This window comes from Camelus bactrianus, chromosome 2 (assembly GCF_048773025.1).
Source record: "Camelus bactrianus isolate YW-2024 breed Bactrian camel chromosome 2, ASM4877302v1, whole genome shotgun sequence".
Classification (NCBI taxonomy): Eukaryota; Metazoa; Chordata; class Mammalia; order Artiodactyla; family Camelidae; genus Camelus; species Camelus bactrianus.
This window is the reverse complement of record NC_133540.1, coordinates 61,021,353-61,042,158: the sequence shown is the minus strand read 5'-3', so window position 1 is coordinate 61,042,158 and position 20,806 is coordinate 61,021,353. Positions and strand designations below refer to the sequence as shown.

Genomic DNA, 20,806 nt, shown 5'->3' with positions numbered 1-20,806 from the left:
TAAAACAGAAACAGGCTCATAGAATACAAACTTGTGGTTGCCAAGGGGGTGGTGGGTGGGAAGGGACAGACTGGGATTTCAAAATGTAGAATAGATAAACAAGATTATACTGTACAGCACAGGGAAGTATATACAAGATCTTGTGGTAGCTCACAGCAAAAAAAAAAAGTGACAATGAATATATGTATGTTCATGTATAACTGAAAAATTGTGCTCTACACTGGAATTTGACACAATATTGTAAAATGACTATTACTCTATAAAAATGTTAAAAAAATACAGACTGAAATTTCATGATTAAAAATTTTCTCACTTTATTAGCAGAATCAGACTGTCAATGCAACATCCAAATTTTGTTTTATATATGTATTATATATACATATATATAATATATATAAAATAATCCATTGTTCTAACAATTATTTAATTGAGCTAATGTTTCTTGTCTTGGCTGATTTTACTATAGAACATGCAAACTTTATGCTTCTCTAGTCTCATTTAATTCTCTTTCTTCTAGGAATTAGGCTAGACTAATAGTCAAATGGCCACTCACCATATTCTGTTCTGATTTTCAGGAAACAGTTGATGGAAGCTGGTGAAATTGAAAATAGTGCCCTTTTATTGTTGGGAAGATGGGAAAAAAGCACAGCAAAATGTAATCCTCAATATTTAGTTGCAGTGAAAAGGCTCTTAATTTCTGTGTAAGAAAGAACTACTTCAAGCCCTGTGTAAATATTGCTTGAAAATATAAACGGTTAATTTAAATTTAGAGTCAGAAACAGGAAGTCAGGCAGCATTTTATCCTCCACGTGGGCTAGAAGGAGAAGCAATCATTGGAGAAGCAGCATGTTCCCACATGATCACCCAGAGGAGCGGAACAAGAGGTTTACTCAGTAGCAACAGCCACAGAGAGTGAAGCTTTGTGATTAATAAAGTAGGACGAAGAGATGGTTCACAGTTTCAGCACAGAAATATGCCTCCTTAACTCACCTATGTCTGCCTTTGCCCTCTGGAGGAAAGTCCGTGAAGAGTCTCAGACTAGATCATTATGATATTATACACTCCTGAGATATGGAGGGACTGCAATGCAAGTTATATGTGTGATGGGATGAAGAGCTTCGACTCCTGAGAGGTAAGTTCGGATGTTACTAAGCTGGTCTGTTACTAAGAGAAAGGAATGAAGAGGGATCTCATATAATCAGTGATTTTGCCCTCTTTATTCTTTCCCATTTCCCAATCTGATTCCTTCTCTAGGTATCCTAAATTGATATTTTTATAACCTATAAAATGGCTAAGGCTCTGTGCTTCGTGCCCATGTTTCATTTTCATTTATTTGGAATGTTCAGTTGATAAGGTAGACCTCACATAGAAGTCCTTCATGCAAGGAGCATGCTCAGGACATGTATATTGTCATTTCTGGGTTCCAAAGATCAGGACAGGTTCCAAAGATCAGGTTCCAAAGATCTCAAATGATGTTTGAGAGAGTTTGAACCAGTCTCGAAGACTCTTAACATAATCATAGGGTTAAAGCATCCAGGGGAATTACTGCCTGACTTCCTGACAAATGAAATTACAATATCCAAGGTTTCTCATTTATTTCAGACATTCACAAGACCATTAGGTTGGAAAGCCCCAGCTTGGAGAGTATTTATATTTTTAGCATCAGATGACATTGATTATATGACTATATGTTGTTTATTAAAATAATACTTCTGAAAAATAATCAATATCTCAATACACACATGGTCTTACTTCTTAGCCTCCTACTCCCATGAACCAATTTACATTCTTTTTACGTGGAAAAAGGAAGGTCAGCGCACAAGACAAAGGAAATTTATGTCTAGCGAATAACACATCATAGAGAAGGACATCATTCATTGGCTTATAATCTACTTATATCAAAAAGTCCTATTTAAATGCTTTGCCAGAAGATTGGAAAGGGGGGAAATTCTGAGCCAAATGACAGATCCTTTGGTTTGTGTGACCCTAGTGTTCAAATCTCAGCCTTAGAAATGTGGTACATCTAGCGATGACATACTCAATGTGTTAGTCATCTCAAAGAAAACACATAAGACTTTGGTCTCCCACACCACCCACATCCCAGTACATCTGCTTGGTGTGGTGACTGGGACACTCCCAATAGTGCAGGAGAGGTCAGATGATTTGTTACCAGATGAAAAAAAAAAAATGAAATCATGTCTCCAGGCTCAAGTCACTTCCCCTTCATCCCACTGGCCCTTCCAGACTATGCAAAGAGTATGCTCCTCTGTATTTCTGCTGCTTCTTTTCTTGGCCCTTGTTCATCACTAAGGATCCCCAGATGTACTGGCATTGGACTCTTTTTAACACCCCTGTGTCTGGCCTCACATTCCAGCAGAAATTTGCAGCAAATATGGGGCTTTAAAATGTGAGCTGGGGGAGGGAGAAGAGGAAAGGGGAGTTCAGCTAAGAGAGCAAGGCTTCCCCCCGGGACTGGGGTAGATACGTCCTGCCTCAAGACAACGCGAGTGCTCTTTTGGTCAATAGGAAGTCTAGGCAAACCGATCGAACAAAATTCATTAGCTGAAGGGTTAATAGAGTTTTTCATACCACTTTACTAGGGTCAATCTGAAATCCTATACTTTTTTCAAAAATTCTTCCCTCACATCCAACGGTAAGGTGTTTCTAGAACTATGTTTGGGATGCAATTGAAAATCTGTCCCATCTGTTTTTGTTTGTTTTAACTGAGGAAGGCAGCTGTGTTGCAATAAAGATGAGCAGAACAGTTTTGTTCTTAGCATGGCACATGCCCCCTGCCCACCTCCCCAGCACTGCCTCAGACACACCAGCTCCACAGGGCTGCCTGCATGGCCCTGAGTTAGCCGCACGCCCTTGTGACTGTGCATTTACAAACGTTTTTCCTCTGTGAACAATAGCTTTCCTTCAGCCACTTCATCATCAGAATAATCCCAACTCATCATTCAGAGATTATATCAAGTAACTTCACTTTCCTGAAACGTTCTGGGCTGGCTCTTCACTCCAGCTGATTTGGGTGCCCCCTTCAAGCCATATTCTGCTAACACTTCACGCTTATCTGTACCATGATATGCATCATGCTCTGTTAAATACTTCCTCTTATTTATACTCTGATTATGGACATCGTCTTTCATCTCTGTATCCCCAGTGGTCACATGATGCCTGGAATAGCTTGGCAGCCCACATTTTGCCCAGAAATGAATTAATGAATGAGATTTTGTTGCAACCGGGGTTAGAAATTTGTACCATTGAATTAACAAAAATGCTCATACAAGTACCCATCAGAAGATGTAAAAAGAAAGAACTTGAAGATCAAGAGAGAATTTTGTATAATTTTGAAACAGATTTTTTAAAGATCAGTGAAGTGCTACATAAACCTTTGTAACCTACAACTGTTAACTAAGGACGTCGTATGTGTTTAAAAAGAAGGAAAACTGGTTGATGAGCAACTCTCCAGCCAGCAACCTGGCTGCAAGTATTTCATGCTGAGCCTCAGATTCACATTCTCCAGTGCTGTCATCAGCTCCTTCACGTTACATTCCTAGAGCTGATGTGATTTTTCGCGTATAAATTATCTAAAGTGAAATGTAGGCTCTTTCCTTTCTAAGTGGTTATCGCTGGTCTCTACCACAGCAATAAGGCTGTCCTCGTAGCAGTGAAATCCACAGTTCACCTTTTCCCTAACTGCCCTCAGGAAATTGTTAAAACCTCTTGGTGGGTGGGGGCTGTGACACTGGATACTTCTGAGGATCGGATGAAGCTGGTGACACACCATCCTAAATGCTTCTAACTTCTCTTTGCCTTTGTCTCTCAATATTTTTCTCATCGGCAGGTCATATCTTATAGCACTCCTAGTTAACCTCCACCACTAAGAGGTGTTCGTAAAAAAGCAAAAAGGTGAGAAACTTACGATGGCTTCCTTTAAACATCCTAGAGGTACACAGATGGAATACTTGGAGGATTCAGTATCTTGATACACCAGCCACAGCAATAGAGCACCTGGCACATAACTACTACAGTGCTTTTTCCAAATGTCTGTGTCACGGACTGCCACCACCAAAACATTTATTTGGTGTCTAACTTGTTTATGATTCTGAACAAATTGAGTTAAAGTTTTCACCATGTTAAATTAGTTAAGTCACATTGACATGTCAGTTTTCATCCCCAAATTTAGACAGTGCTTCTAGGATTGGAACCAAATTCATTTCAAATCATGTCTGCGATTTTTGTACACACCATCAACCCCCCTCATGATGCCCACACATCAGAATTTTAAAGACACCCATATTTTTTTTCAGGCCCTGCTCCCAAGTTTCAGAACTTACAGAAATTTTGCAGAAGACTTCACTCAGCCTTGTCTAGGTTCATATTAGGTATTTGTGGAAGATGATATGAGCCTATTGCCTGGTCGAAGAGGCAAGAAATAAAAACTTTACCTTTCAGATCAGATTTCCTAAGTTACATGTTTGCTACATGTTTTGAGTCTAGGCAGGGATGTCACTGTGTGTTTGAAAAGGTTAAGTCTCTGTAAGACTCTTTCCAGTGTAGCTGGAAGACTAGAGCGATTGGGTTCCCTTGTTCTGTAGGAAGAGGAGAGACACAGCCACACCTGGGCACAGCAGGTATCAGACAGGATGGATTACGGTCTGACTCTAACACTTCCTGGGTTTAAATGAGATCACCAGAACTTTACTCACCCAAACAAATCAAGTTGTTCCCACATTCACGTTGGATGAAGTGATTTTTATTACAAAACCCAGTACTCATCAGGCTCTTTTCTGAGGGCAGATCAAAAGCAAAAGGATCAGGTCATGTGCTTTTCATCTCCCCTCCTGGAGCACAGCACTGTAATATACGCTGATCAAATTCTGCCTGTGATTTTGAACAGGATGGTTTGGAAAAGCCAAGAACGAGCTCTTAAAATAATACTGCTCAGCCCCTTGTAACGAGAATTGGAGCCGGACTTTTATAAATGGCACACTGAAAACTGTTTACAACTTGCAAATGATGATTCCAAGAAACATCAGAATGACTTTCTTATAGAGAGACATTAATAAATAACAGCAAACTTGCGAAATAAAAAGTCCAGTCCTGCTTTCTGGGAAACTTCCAAAAAGAGATCACAGGCACTTAGAACCCAGTTTCACAGAGTAAATCAGCTGAAAGAGTAATCAGCCAGTTACTGATTATATCATAAGAATTATTACTAAAAATTTACCAGCAACTGTGCATAGAGCTATTTGTCTTCAAAGCAGTTGAACTTAAGGATTAACAAATTAATCTCCATCGCAACTGCCTGAGAGCTCTAGGGAGAACTTCATTTAACATTCGTGCACTCTGTCCCGGTAACGTCTGCGAGGGATCTTTCCATTGTTAGATAAACACGCTTGGGCGTACAGATGGGTAACAGCACACACCCATGTCCTGCTGGCTGGCTGGCTCACTGCTGAGTCCTCAACCAATACCCAATCAAAGGCAAAAATGTGTTTCTAGTGATAGAGCAGGATGGTTTTCATTGAGGACAGACTTTTCCGAACATACAAAAATTGTCTGGGAATTTGGGTGCATAACCTGGGTGTGGTGAGGATGAGACTTTCACATTTCTCACTGGAGTTCAGTACTCTCCACATAACCTCAGCCCAGCGTGGATCCTTAAATTCACCATCTCACCAGCCAAAAGGACTCCTTCTGCTAACAGATGCCACAGTTGCTACAGCTTCTCTACAAACCGCACATATTTTCATGAGACCCTGAAAAGAACAGACTCCTGGAAACTACAGATATTTTGCAGATGCGCTTTTTACAAAATGATTTCACAATTTGCCTAGGCCCTTTATCAATGCGTCACTTTACAGATGAATAAAGATCAACCACTGGTCTTTATTACAGGTCACACATTTTCATTGTAATTGCCTTTCCTTGATAATTTCCCAAATTATAAGCAAGAATTCTACTTATTGGGTATTTAATGATATTAAGGAATTATTATTAACTCTTAAGTTTTGATAATAATATTGCAGGTATTTTTTAGTTTTTCTAAAGAAACTGAAATATTTGTAAAGGAAATAACATGATGTGCCGGATTTATTTTTAAAATACACTGCAGAAAGTGAGGATGAGTTGGGGAATGTGGATAAAGCAAGGTAAGCCATGAGTTAAAAATTGCTGAAGCTATGGAATGGGCCCAGGGGGCTTCACTCATACTATTTTCTCTAGTTTTCTGTATGTATAAAAAGTTTCCATTAAAAAAACACAAAAGAATTCCTACAATGTAGGCAGAACTCTAAAAGTAATCTCTAAGGAGCAGCCAACCCAAGACATAATCTGAAATCACTCGGTTCTACACACACAGCACAGGCAGCATCTGACAACATGGAATCAAAATCCTGTCCATCCTCACCTTGGAGAAGCTGACAAGACAGCCTCTGATAAGCCTGTATCACACTGATCAGCCCTCTGACCATGTGAGTAATCTTCTGAGCTTCTATAAACTGGATTATTCACAATCTACTGCGAGGAGGTAGCCATGAGTTCACTGGATTTATAAATTAGTGCTTCAGCCTCTGGTCTTCAAATCTCTGTAGTGAAAATTATCCTGGAGCCCACAGGAATGTCAAGCCATTGCTACCTATTGACTATTTACTGAAGGGTTACTAATGCAGGCATCTTAGGGCTGGTAAAGGTGCATAAGACATGGTCAGTGCCCTCAAGAGATTCACATTATGTGGGACAGAAAAAAGCCATTGCTTTTGAGGGTCCCCAAAACCCAGGTGGTGGCAGTCCACATACTCTCAACTCCTCTTTTCAGGGAGTACACAGGAACTCCATTAACTTGGGATGGGCAAACAAAGAGAAAGAGAATTGATATCAGACTGAATGAAAAGTTTCTAAATACGTGGAGTCTCTTAACTGTTGGTTTTTTTTTTTTTTTTTTTTTTGGTTTTGGAATAACTGGGGTACATGGATGACCTGGGGCTGCAGAGTTGTACCTGTTGATACAACCACATCAGCTGCAGCTGGTGTTCCCCTCTGCCCACCCCAGATCCACTCCTTGACAGCTGCTTGAAAGGTACTATAAAGATAAAATGTTTTCTTTAGAATGCCACACTGGCAAAGCTTGCTAAATGTCTGTCTGAGTGAAGTGACAGGGGTCTCTGCTTCTCAGGAAAAATAGAAGTAGCAAAGGAAAGTTACTCTGAATAGCTTTCTCACAAGCCCTGTCTATACCGCACCTTCCGGTTGGCAAAGAGCCTTCAGGCATATTCTCCCATTCAACTGGGAAGTGAATTGGGTAGGCTTTTTTTTTTTTTTTTTTAATTTATTGATGTGAAATTCATGTAACATAAAAGTAAACATTTTTGAAGTGTAAAATTCAGTGGCATTCAATTATTCACAATATTATGTGAATAATTACACCACTACTTCTGTCTAGTTCTAAAATATTTCCGTCACTCCAAAATACCCCTCCTGCTGCCCCCACCCCCTGGGTAGGCGTCCTTAACTTCAGCTCTGCAGATCAAGAAGCCTAATCAGCAGCTGTCGAGTGATGCACAGTTAGTAAGTCTAGTGACAGAAACAGAACCCCGTTCTCTTTACCAGACCAGTGGTTCTCAGACTTCAGCCTGCATGGGACCACCTGGAGGACACGGTAAAACACAGACTGCAGAGCTCCAGCCTCAAAGTTTCTGGTTAGGTCTGGAGTCGAGCCTGAGAGACTGCATTTCTAATAAACTCCCAATGACACTGCTGTTGCCGGTCTCACACTCTGAGAACCACTGTGCTATGCTGAGTTGCCTAGTCTTCTACTTTCTAATTATACATTTTGCTAATCCAACTTAGTAACATTATGTATTTAAGCATTTAAGCACAGTGAGCTTATAGAAGGTGTCTGCTTTCTCTACATCGTAGGTTTATTGTCTGGGTCAACATTAAAATGAAAACATGTAGGTGAAAGCACTATGTCGGCTTAAAATTGATCATGTAAGTTAGCATCGTGTTCTGTGCTGAAGCTAGGCCTTCTAAAGTAGCTGAGCTTATTAACTCTTCCAGCATGTCTGAGTAAACTACTAAACGGTGTACTTCCAGCATGCCAGAACCGGAGGTATCTCCTACCGTGGGTCTGACAGTACCTGGCAAAGAGCAGTCATTAATGTTGGATGAGTTTGTTTACTTAACAGTCAAAGCTAAAAGGGCATCTTTTAGTATTACTTGAGGCACTTCTAAATATATAGCTGCAAGCAACCTAGCTGGTCGACATAATGGACAGAGCTTTACATACACAGCAATGCTTACCCATCAGGTTTCCTGTCAGTGTCCTTGTCTATGTGCACTAAAAGGTCTTAAAAGCACTGATCAGGGCATTCACTCCTCGCCTGCATCTCTGCAGGAGTTGATGCCCGTGTTTTAGCATCACCCTCGAACCACTTTCCTTGCCCTGCCCCCATGTATGTACATGTGTATAGATGAAAACTGGTAATACAGCCAACATATATTCCACCATCTGCCTACCAGATCTGGGCACGCTCTCCTGATCACTTTGCTCTGCGTTGGGTATGGAAGAGCATTGCTGAGGAGTAAACGGTAGAGCTGACAATGTCTTGTTTCTAAAGTGCTGGGATCCTTTAATCTTCTTTTCTCCTTTGATGTCTGAGATTTCCTTCTTGATGCAGTGACACTGGGACTAAATGAAACACCAGGAAACCATTTACCAGCAAAGGGTGTGTGTTACAAACACCTGCAGAGCCCATGGTACCAGGTGACTTGAATTACTCACACATTTCTGAGCTCTGCGCTGTGGGTGGGTGGCTATTTGGACTCTTTTTTACTTTGGGTGAAAAGATGACAGCTCTGGTCACATTTTTATGACTTCTACTTATTTTCTGTCCATACACCCAACAGAGGCACAAGCAATGGTGGCGGGGGGGTGAGGAATGCTTTTCGGCTCTGATGACTATAAAAGCGGTTACTTTAAAACACTTAGAACCTTTGTACCAATGGTTTTTGGATTCAAACAAAAGAGATACAAAAGGGATAATATTCTTGTGGTCCCAGTAGCTGAGAACCAGGAGAGGAAATTCTGGGTTCAGCTCCTGACTCTGCTGTATCAGTTTGTAAACTTTGCCCATATCACTTACCATCTATGGGCTTCTGGTTCTTTCTCTGCAGAATGAGGGAAATCACCTTTAAAAAGATTTGTTTTGGTTTTTAAGAAGCTATCTGTTGCAACCAATTTTTACAAATTTGCCTGTTTCCTAGGGGCTGTCATTAACTTGCTTTTCTTCAGCATTACAGAAATAATATGATAGTACCTCCTTTTATTGTTTGTTTCCATCTCGTAGAACAAACTAGAGATCTGGACAGAACATTTGATAAATAGGAAGTAGCAGCAGCACTGTTAACACAGCCTGGCCCAACAAAAAATTCTAATAATAGAGTATTAATTGAGTGTTTACTATGGACCATGCTCTGTGCTCCACGCTTTACAAGAACTGTGTGTGAGGCTCCCACACAGTGTAAAACATGTCTTGAATTGCAAAGCTTCAATTCCAAATTAGGATGTCAAAAAGGCCCCTGTAGATAATATGCTTTGTGAAAATCCATATAGGTAGGGACGATCCTTTGGAGATCTCGGGAAAAAAAAAAATCACAAATGCTATTCTGTTTCTTTTTCACAGCCGTCTCCCGCGTCTCAGGACATGGCAAGTCTATAACGGCAGCTGCATTCCTCTCTTTCACTCCATTCAGCTCTATCCTTAAAGTGTTTTTGGAATCCAACCTCATCACATCATCTGCACTGCTCCTCTCCGCTCCTCCATCCTGGAACTCCCCTGCGCCATTTCATTCTCAACCCGGGCGGCCCTCGAGGGCCTGGGGAAATGCGAAGCCCAAGCCGATCCTGTCAGTTACTTGCTGAAAACTTTCCACTGGCTTTGCATCTCACTCAGCACAAAATCCTGAGCCCCTTCTGTTTGATGGGAGCAGCCGCCGTGCTTCTTTCTCACCGCTTGGCTCACCTGCCCCGGCAGCGCTGCTCTCTGGCTATGATCCCTGCACGCCGCCGCGCATCTTCAGGCTCGGCCCCCACCAGCCCTTCTCGCTGCCTGGAAGGTTCGTCCCCAGAGAGCCACGTGGCCTACTCTCTCCTCTCCTTCCAGTCTCTGCTCAGATGTCACTTTCTTATTGAGGACTTCCTGACACCCCACTCTCAGCTCCCTTGCCTCCCTTACCGCTTTATTTTTCTCTATTTCTAGCATTTCTCACCACCCGATGTGTTGTATATTTTAATCGTTTACTTGCTTATTGTTTCCCCTCACTTAAGTATAAGCACCTCTGAGGGCAGGGATTTTTTAAATTTGCTTTGTTTATAACTATCTCCAACATCTAGAACTGTGCCTGACATAAAATAGATGCTTTAAAATGAGTAGATATATTTCATAAACATCTAGAATTTTTTGCACATCTAGCATTAATGAGGTCACTTTCCTCTCTACCTCTCTTTTAGGCTCCACAGATTCTACCAGCATATTTTCGTTCCCTTCCAAAATTCTCCTATTAAAAACAAAATCTCTAGGCTTATTCTGTCTTTCGTGGGTAAATTTCTTGAAAGAGTTAGGTTACACATGTAGTCTCCTCTTTGTGGCTGCTAACCTATTCCTTAATTCACCATTTAACCTGAGCTCTGGTGCTACCAATGTGCCGAACAAAACTCATCACTCACTCCTGGTCATACTTCATCTTCTAAGAACTCCAGTCAAAGGGTTCTTCTTGCCCATGTTTCTTACTCCTTCTAAGGAAATAAGTGTCCTTTATGGACAATGCTTTTCTCCTTAGCTTCCAGCACTCATCATTCCTGGTTCTTTCCCGTATCCTAAACGGGTCCTCATCATTCTTTCAGCTTTCTAACATCATAATTCTGAACAAAGCTCTGGCCTCAGATTTTTAAACTTTTTGTAGAATCTTTCAGTCCAGAATTCTATATACTTCTCTGGCTTTGTCTAGCACGGATGGCATTTGAAACAATAATAACTAACACTGGCCCTTGCCGCTCTAGACATTTCCCATTCACTGCCTAACACCTTCTGGGTCTCTTCTGGCATCCTGAACGTTGCATATTTACATCTGCACTAAGATTCAATCAAAAGCATCTCTTCCTCATGATTTCCCTATTCCTCTTTAAATGTCCTCTAAAACGTGAAAATTTGGAATGGTTCAAAAGATTTAAAGGGAGACCAAAAAAACCTTGTGTCTAAGGAGGTAGGGGATGTGATTGTAGAGGGAGGGAAGGGAGGCAGTGTTCAGGGCATCCTTGACGATAAAGTTAAATCTGTTGAACTCTAACATTTTAGTTTTTAATCAAATATGGAAAAATATCAGAAGCTCTTAATTCTGGGTGGTGGCAGTCCAGGGACTTAATTCTTCTTTTAAATTATTAGTGTTTTAAAATTTTCTCCAAAAATATGGCTCTTAAGAAAAACAATTGATATGTCTATACCCTTTGGAAAAACACTGCATTGAATGGAAAACAGTAAGTCAATTATTTGCTTATCTTTTCTAAATGACATTAAACAAAAATGCATGTTTGGGAATAACTACATGTTTGGTGTGGCATTGACTAAACAACAAGAAAACTAAATCTTAGGTTTGGATGTGAGCATAGCAGTCGTTTAACTCTACATGAATCTTCTATTCAGGATCTTTGACAAGTGGCCATCCAGCCTTGGCTCCAGTGAGGACATTATGACCTCGAGGGGCTGTCTGTTCTATTTTGGAAAAATTCCTAAACTCTTCTTCTCTATATCAAGTAAAAGTCTAATTCCTATCCAGTTTTTCTGGCTCTGCCTATTTTAAATCTACTCAGAAAAAGTTTTACACTCTTATTAGTCCAATAAGTCCAAGTTTAACTTTCTATGATTGTATTTTAAAGTACAAGCAAACCTCTGCTTAGCTTTGGTCAGTTTCCTTATAGGAAAGGACCTATTTCTATTTCAAATTCTGATTATCACCTAGTATGAGAGTATGTCTAGCAGGAATTTTTTTTAACTGTATGAATTGGGAATTTAGTGAACTTTCCAACTTCAGAGATGAAGGAGAAGAACTATCACTGTAACTCTCTGTTAACAACTTTTTTATGTAAATAATCAGATCCTGTGCCCTTCAAAATGAAGACTAATATCGATGCCAAAGTTCTTCATCTTGGTTAAAATTTAAAATGAGTACTACAATGTCAATATGTATTCAGTGAGTCCATAAGGTAAAAACAATCTCCTTAAAAATAAAAATAGCCCCCAATTTTTCAAATATAATAATAATAATATGTGTAATTCCATGAATAAAAATGAGAAAGTAAAAGCTACTGATCAATCACTTTGGGGCAAAGTCCAGAGTATTTTCTAATTTCAAACACTTTGCTATGTCAACCATTCTCCAGAGGTTTAACTACACATATAATCATGGTTGCCACTTCTGTTAGGATTTGTAGAGACTCCAAAAACTAGTCTGTTAGTCCAAATTCTTCAAAATTTAACCTCAATCTTTCATCTTCCCAACACGTTGGTCAATTTGCTTATAAAACTAATGCAAACCTTAAAACCCACAATCTTCATCTTATTTTATTTTTTTCAGGACATCATGATCTTTTATCCATTTTTTAATCCCTGATATATTTCTCTCTGCCTTTTGCAAGTTGCATCTAATTTCCTGCTTCAGCTTAGTTATTTCTTGGTATTCCTCCTAGGTAACCACTTTTATTTTATGGTATTCCCATTTGTGTTTCAACTCCTTGTTCAAATTTTTCTGTAGACAACCAGCTGTTAAGCTTAAGAACACCAGATGTTAGTGTAAGATTTGAGATGCTGTTACCAGGACAACCAGCACTGAGTGCCGGCCATCCCATCACTGTGTTCACTGCTCCAAAGGGGGGATTGAGCTGCACCTTTCTCTATGGAAATAAAACAGACAGAAACACATTTGTAACACTAATTTAAAGAGGTGTCTAGAACACCCTTCTGCTGTAAATTCTGTTCATACCTTCCCAGTGGTTTTTCTCCATTTAAAGAAACAAAGTAACAAGTGTTTAATAAAGAAAAATGTGAGACAAAGACGGCTTTAACCAATACCACTTGGAGGATAAATTACATTTTGATGATTTTCAAGGTTATAGATGAGTTGCCTCATTCAGTAGATAAAAGAGAAAGCTTTGAGTTTTCCATCCTTCCTTCCCTTCCCTCAGAAGCTCAGCGGTTACTAAGATTTTTTTTTCCTGTGTTCATATGAGACAGTCCCTCACATAAAAAGGGAAATCCTACATTTAAGTCATGACATGGCCCAGTGAAGAGTTGAGTGAGAGACTTGAGTGTTCCCTGCAGAAAGGGGAAGACTGTAGCCTCCTTCTAACATTCCAGAATCAGAGAATCATGAGACATGGAACTTACGATAATGCAGCACAATCCTATCACTTACAGGTAAAGAAATAAAATGTTTTAAACATCAAACCTGTACTCATTCACTTTACGTTTCTTGTCAATTTATCTTAAGCACTTGACGTCTAGTTTTCCTAGGGTGTCAAAGTCCTGCTGTGCAGTTTGGTGAGGCAAATCCAAGTTATGGGCAGAGTGTGAGTACTGTCTCTTGCAGATTAACAGCCAAGCCTCAGTTTCCACAAATACACAATAAGTATAATAACAACTGCTATTCTACCTACTACACCATTGAGTGGTCAAATGAGATAACATGTTATACTTAAAAGTACACTGTAAATATTATAAAAGTGTTATTATTCTCACTGAGTTACATAAAATCTCTAAAAAAGATTCATCAACCTGCATGATGAAAAGTTGTCTCCTCTCCAATTAGCCAAGGTCACCACTGTGCCAGCAAAAATTTCAGACACAAGACTTAGACGTAAGCTGTTACCTAAAAGTCCTAGGACTACGCATATGAATTTTGAAGTTTCAGGTTGTTTTGTTTGTTGCTTCATTTTGTCTGACCTAAGAGTAGTAGCATCATTTTCTTGTATTTTCTATCTGGATTACCTAAAAGTGTATTTTTAGCACAGGGAAGTAAGGGAGGAGAAGGGATGACTGCTGTAACTACATTTTAATCAAGGCAAGATACATTCTTTAATATGCCACTCCATTATTTTAAATGACAGCCTAAATCAGATTTGAGAAATGCTTATTTTTATGTGACCGAAAAAAGTAGGTCTTTGGAGGTTTATGGTATAGAGAAGCCACCATCAGTGTTAGACAGCCATGTCTTTAGAGACTGGAATGGAAACACTTCTGGACAATGTGGAAAGATTTCCCCATTTTGGAATATGACCCCATAAGTTCTTAATTTATAATACTGCTTTGTTTCCATTGGAGAACATTGGGAAATTGCACAGTGAGGCAACTTTACTTCCAATGGAGCTTCTTAGTGAAAATATTTTTATTCATAAATCAAATACTAATGAACAAGAGACAGTGTGCTAGATTTTGATGTTAATTATCTCTTAAAATAACAACTTACTGGAAATGTAATGGATTTTATTTTCTCTTTTAATGTTATACTCCCTCAAACTGAAGGCTGAGTGGCTTTTTTTTGGTCCTCTTTCTTACCCATATTTCCTACCCATTTTTCTTAAGTCAGAGACATCAGGTTTCTCTATAACTGAAACTCTTTGAAAGCCAATGTAAGGTGAACACATTTCTAAAATAGACTCATTGCTGGCTCCTACTTACTCTACCAGAGCATGACATCTGGGGAGGTTTTGTAGGACTGGCAAAGGAACCACCACACCAGTGTCTATGAGATAACTGTTTTCCCTCCAGTGGAATCACACCCAGTAGGTGTCAACACACAGCCCATGAATTCACCACCACTCATCTTTTCACTCCTAACAGTACAACAGAAGAAGCAAATTGTTACTTTTTTCCTATAAAGCTCAACAAATAGTTGACATACCATGGAAAACTTTGGTGGGATTGCATCTAAACCTAGATATGCCAAATGGTTTTATTTACCATACTCAGAAATACAAAGAAAGCAAATGAAAAACACTGCTTGGTAGTAAGCTGCTATTAACTACTGAATATTGATAAAAAGAGAAATCCTACATTAAGTTGCAACATAGCCTAGTGAACAGGTTTAGCTGATTATTATCCCTCTGGGGGAGCCCTCTCCATGCCCTCCTCTTGCACTCCAACCCCAGAAACAGAACTCCCACCCCGGCTCCCAGTAACACTCATTTCCCTCTATTGCAGCGTTTATTACACTCTACTATGGTTATTTAGAAGTTTTCCCTTAGAGCAGGAACGGTGTTTAGCTCATCCCTCTGTTCGAGTTCACAACACAGTGTCTGGTACATAGAAGAGGGTCAATGAATAATTATTGAACACAGGAATTCCAACTCCAGAGATAATTTAATCTAGTGAGTAAGAATGTAGTCTAGTTTTGTTAAGATGATAATTTACTAGCATTTTAAAAAAGAACAAGAATGTGTCACAAAATTTAGCTGACCACTTCTACTGAAGTAAAAGAACTGAGGATTCGGAACTGTCTGCCTTGCAAAACTTTGTTTGCAATTTCTATGACCCAGGATAGAAATGACTGATGAAATGATAATGTATATTTAAAAGATACATTAGAGATATAAGTTATATATAGATTATATTACAGGGTCCTTGGAATGGACTGTTTCACTTTTATCTTTGTTGAGAGCTTTTCTTAACAAAATACTCATTATTCCCAGGCTCCAGTATGAATACTAATCACAATCCTTTTAAAAGGATCAATCAAAAATAGATACAAACCTGAGATCTATGAGAATATGCCTGGATTACACACTACTTAAACTTTACAAGATTTGCACCTGTAGTCAAGTAACAAGGGAGATATTGTTACTCTTAATCTCCCATTTATGTTATACCTCCCCCAAACCACACATATAAACTGAGAAAAAAAAAGTTCTACTGTACTGAATGCATGGTAGGCATTGTGAATGAAGTCTAAATTCATGGATGCATGCCTAGCATCATTTTTAAAGGATGTAGTTGGGCAAAACTTTAAGCAAAGAAGGCAAAAATTATGCACTTGAACACAGCTGCTTCTAATTTATAGTATCCAGTTCAACCAATTACCCTCCTGCCTAATAGACTCGATTTTCCCCATGTTCACCCCATCCCTTAAGTAAGACAAAATGAACCAGAGAGGTTATTATTAAAAATTTAAGAGATTAAAAAAAATGACATCAAATCCAAACATGTGCTTACATTTCTTTTCTTTATAGTTAATCATATCAAGCAGACAATATTTTGGAAAGCCAAAAAATATGCCCAATTACTCCATCTGACTTTCTAAAATCACAAAATGTCTAAAAAAAGATTTTATTTGCCTGTGTGGAAAAATATTCCAAATATATAAAAGGATTTTCCCAGTGGATAGAAGTTGTCCACACCACAAAAATTCACTATATTAAGTTGCTTTTTATGAGCACCGGATTGCCTCCCAAAAGCTTATATTCTTGACTGAGCTCACTGTTCTTTCTTAGGGAGTCTAGAAAATTGGTCTTCCATACCATTAAGCGATAGTCGGCTTATAGTGCTCAACAGTACTCAATGCAAAGAAACTACCCCTTTCCCTTTTGTGTAAATATCTTCAGTTATTTGAAAAGTCTACTTGATTCTTTATGCCTATTTTTCCAAAACTTTCTTAAGAGGATACAAAGATTAAGTGAGACCTAGACCCACAATTTGTAAAGTTCCCATAAGTAACTTCATTCTGAACAGAATGGTCAGAATGTAATGGGAATTTCAGAAAAACTTTTAAAATATGGAATATGTTTAATAAGGAATAACACAAAATATGAGCAAATTCATAACAATAATAGTCTGTAAAAGTGAAGACTATTGAAAAGGTTACTGTTGGCAGAAGCTCACTCCTCTTTCACTCACTCATTCATTTAACAGATATTCTTGCCCTTTGTGAAACCAATTTGCCCTTCCTACCAGAGTGTATAGATACTCAATTAAGCTCATAAACAATGAAGCTCAATTTTTAAAATATGACTTCTCAGTTTGCCCCAGATGTCATCGATTTATTAAACAATTTGTTCCCTGTCATAAAAACTGAACTGAGGGGGTGAAAACTTAGACAAAAAAGATAAAACTAATTATGCATAGGAAGAAGAACTTGCATGTCTAGAGATTCACTGTAAATTCATAGACAGTGATTTATGTCTTAATAAATGGTCAACTAGCCTTAAGACACCACTCGAAGTGTCAGGATGTTTCATATTAGCATTCATATTGTTATAAAATATGCAAACTTTTCTTCACATTAGTTATAAATTATAATTAGAAAAATACATATAACTAATTAAATTCTCTTTTTCTATTGAGTCTTAATAGTAATGTTTAATTAAACTATAAAGGAACAATGAAGTGGACAGGTTTATATTTTTCCTATTTTCTTCTGTCCTATTGGTTTGTTAATTCTATTGTCATACGCTTGCTCCACCTGAGGAAAACGGCTTAATAATACACTCGTTGATATTTATTATTCATTGTAAGTATGCATATTTGGGGGATCCAAGCATCTGATTTTTCCCTTTTATCAAATTTTTCTCTTTTGCCAAGGTAATATGTGAAGAGGTTAATTCCATTTAAATAATTCATCTATTTGTTAGAAGCTTACTATTTTGATAAAGGAGGAGGTTTGTATTAATATTAAATACTAAGTTTGTCTTGATACTGTGAATCCTCATGCCATCTTACCTCCTCTTTCTCTGGAAAATCAAGAGTTGGCTAAATTTCTGTGTGTTCTAAAAATAGTAATCCTAACTTCATTAAATCTTACAGAAAAAAGTGTTTTGACCCTTTTGGAAAGTTGGTACATGCTGTGGGTTGCCTCTTTTGCAAAATTTTAGAGTTGAAAAATACTTCATGTTTAGTTATAGTAGCCATTATTTTAACAGCATCTTAATTTTCCTAAATTTTTAATCTTATTAAAACTTCTAAGACCTTGACATTTTCACAACAAAGCAGTTCTAGAATTCCAGCAGAGCCAAACAAGCATACAATAGTAAATTTTAAAATGTTTTAACCTTTTAAAGAAATTTCAGACTCAACTTTTGCAACCACCAACAGCTTGTACTTAAAAAAAAATCTGGTAATAGTTAACAGTCACAGACTTTCTTTGTAAGCGTGAGTTTTCTCTTTCTTGTGCTTCTGACATTAACAATTTAGCTTCAACAATTTATAAATTAGATAGACAATAATATACTCCTTATGAAAATGTATGGAAATTTAAAATATTTCATGCCTTTTCCTACTGAAAAAAAAAAAAGAAGTCTCACATAATCCTGCCCTTCCAAATTTACCACAAAACTCAAGTCAAATACAAAGAAACCAGCTGTTGTTACATAGAACAATAGTTAAAAGACCATGATGGACTTGGCTCCATCCCTTGTAAAACTGTGTGCCTTGAGACAAGTTACTTCACCTCTCTGTGCATCTGTAAAATCTTACCTCATGGAGTTTTTCTAAGAATGAGGTGACGAGTCATATTTAAAGCATGTAGAACAATGTCTGACTTAATAATTGCTGTATTTAGCTACTGCTGTTATTATTCTTGTCATCAGGACAAAGCTTGAGAAATTAAATCCATAGATAATCTCTAAGTCTCAGTTAGACAAACCATCTTTTTTTCTCTTTTCTCATCAAACAGTGGACCAGTTCTTACCAGAAGTCTCTGAACTTTGTTGGAAAAACATGACATCTTTATTTTCACTAACTTCTAACTCCATGTCCTTCAATTGTGAATGTACCTGATGGATCACAGTGGTGTTAGCAGTATCTGTGACTTTGTCAACAATAGAAATCATAGATCTCTTCATATCACATTACAGTTATTTCTAGATCTCAAAATACTGTTTCCACTCATCACCATTTAAAAATTATGGTACCTATTAAACCTACAGCTAGGTCTTATTATTTAATATATAAATCAACACATATATTATTACATCACAAATTTGGTTAATCATATTTCAATATAAATAGTGTTCCTTTTAGTTCTACTATTTTATTTAAACATTGTTCTGAAAAGGTTCCCCAATTTTCACCAAACTGCCAAAGGAGTCTTGTGTACTTGACCTACTGATTAAGTACACGGATGGATAGAGGGAGCTTTATTTACTCTCCTCTTTCTGATTCCCGGACGAATGTACCAATATTCAGCAAAATGATTAAGCATGAACAACTGAAAGAAGAAAGGATAATTACCACAAGTACCAGCAGTTTAAATTAAGAGTATGAACTGAATTGCCAGCAAGGGGCAGCTAAGAAAGCTAGAGATCAGTCAGCAACCTGGTGCTGTGATTGCTTGCTTTATGTTGTCAGCGTTGGCAGGCTAACGTACTGAGTTATTTAATCAAACACTGACTTTTCTGGATGCTGTGTGCAGGTATGTTGTAGATTATGTGGTTAACACCTACAATCAGTTGACTTTAAGTAAGGGAGACTACCCTTGGTAACGTGGCAGGGCCTCATCCGATCAGTTGAAAGGCCTTAAGAGCAAAACCTGAGGTTTCCCAGAGAAGAAATTCTGCCAGAAAACTGCAAGGTTTCATGAGTTTCCAGCCCACAGATTTCTGACCTTCCAGTCCCACAATCATGTGAGTCAATTTCCTTTAAAATATAGATAGGTAGATAGGATAGATTAAGTAGGTAGGTAGGTAGAGAGAAGCAGATATAGATATGCAGACATACAGATCTATATTCTACCTATATTTACAAATATATTATGGGTCTCTCTTATTGGTTCTGTTTCTTTGGAAAACCCTGACTAAAACTGTATCACTCAACCTACTTGATTTCAAATAGAATAAAAGTAAAAGAGGAACTTTTTTTCCTTCCACATTTTTCTTATATTTAAGTCCTATTTCCTTTATGTCTTATAAATTTTGTTTCTTGACATTTAAATACCACTAAGGAAGCAATTTTCAAAACAAAATAGAACTATACCTTCATTTTGTCAATATCCAGATAATTAAAACTTCTTTCTTATTTCTTGGAATAGCTAATATCAGCCATTGTGTCAAAACTTCGGCGACATAACTTTTTGTGAGCCTAATGAGTTATTTCTAAGTTTGACAGGAATAGGTTTCCCAAGAATGTCAAAGTCAAGAGTTATATAGGTCTTCTCAATTAGAAAGCAATAAAAACTGTTTGGAGCATCTCACCAAAAATAAAATCTAATACATGTAACCTACTTGACTTGTTTTTAATTGTTTATATAATTCTTTCCATTCTCTTTCAAAAAATATTTATACCACAGAGAAGTTGTTGAAGTCCAGTGAAGAATCCAGTGATAAATACAGTAATTTAGGATTTAAAATAATTTTGGAAAATGTAAAGGCTTTTAAGTGCATAGTTTCAAATGAACTTAGGTTTAGATGTTTGTAATAAGTCATAGATAATTTATACTGTAAGGTTGTTGGAATTATGAGATAAAGACCAAGCAGTAATTTAACACAATAAATTGCCAACAAAAAAAAACCTGGCTATCATACTGTCTCTAGTAAAAGTTGCCTTTTGTGACATAATATCAGACTCTGAGTTTAAAGAAAAGCATGCAATCCATTCATTTTTATCACACACTTTTCACACAATGGAATTTATATGGAAATATACATTATAGGCCAAAATTTATATAGCATTACTCTCAACTCCAGTCACAAATTCTGCAACTGAGTACCAACTTAATTAATTTCCTGGGAGGGTATTCTCATTAGTAGCTAACTCTCCACCCC

General features: G+C 37.8%; 1 protein-coding gene across 1 annotated transcript in view; it reads right to left on the bottom strand.

The window, feature by feature from the left end:
* DKK2 (dickkopf WNT signaling pathway inhibitor 2) overlaps positions 1-20,806 on the bottom strand; it is a 101,616-nt gene that overhangs the window by 21,075 nt on the left and 59,735 nt on the right. The window lies entirely within an intron of this gene.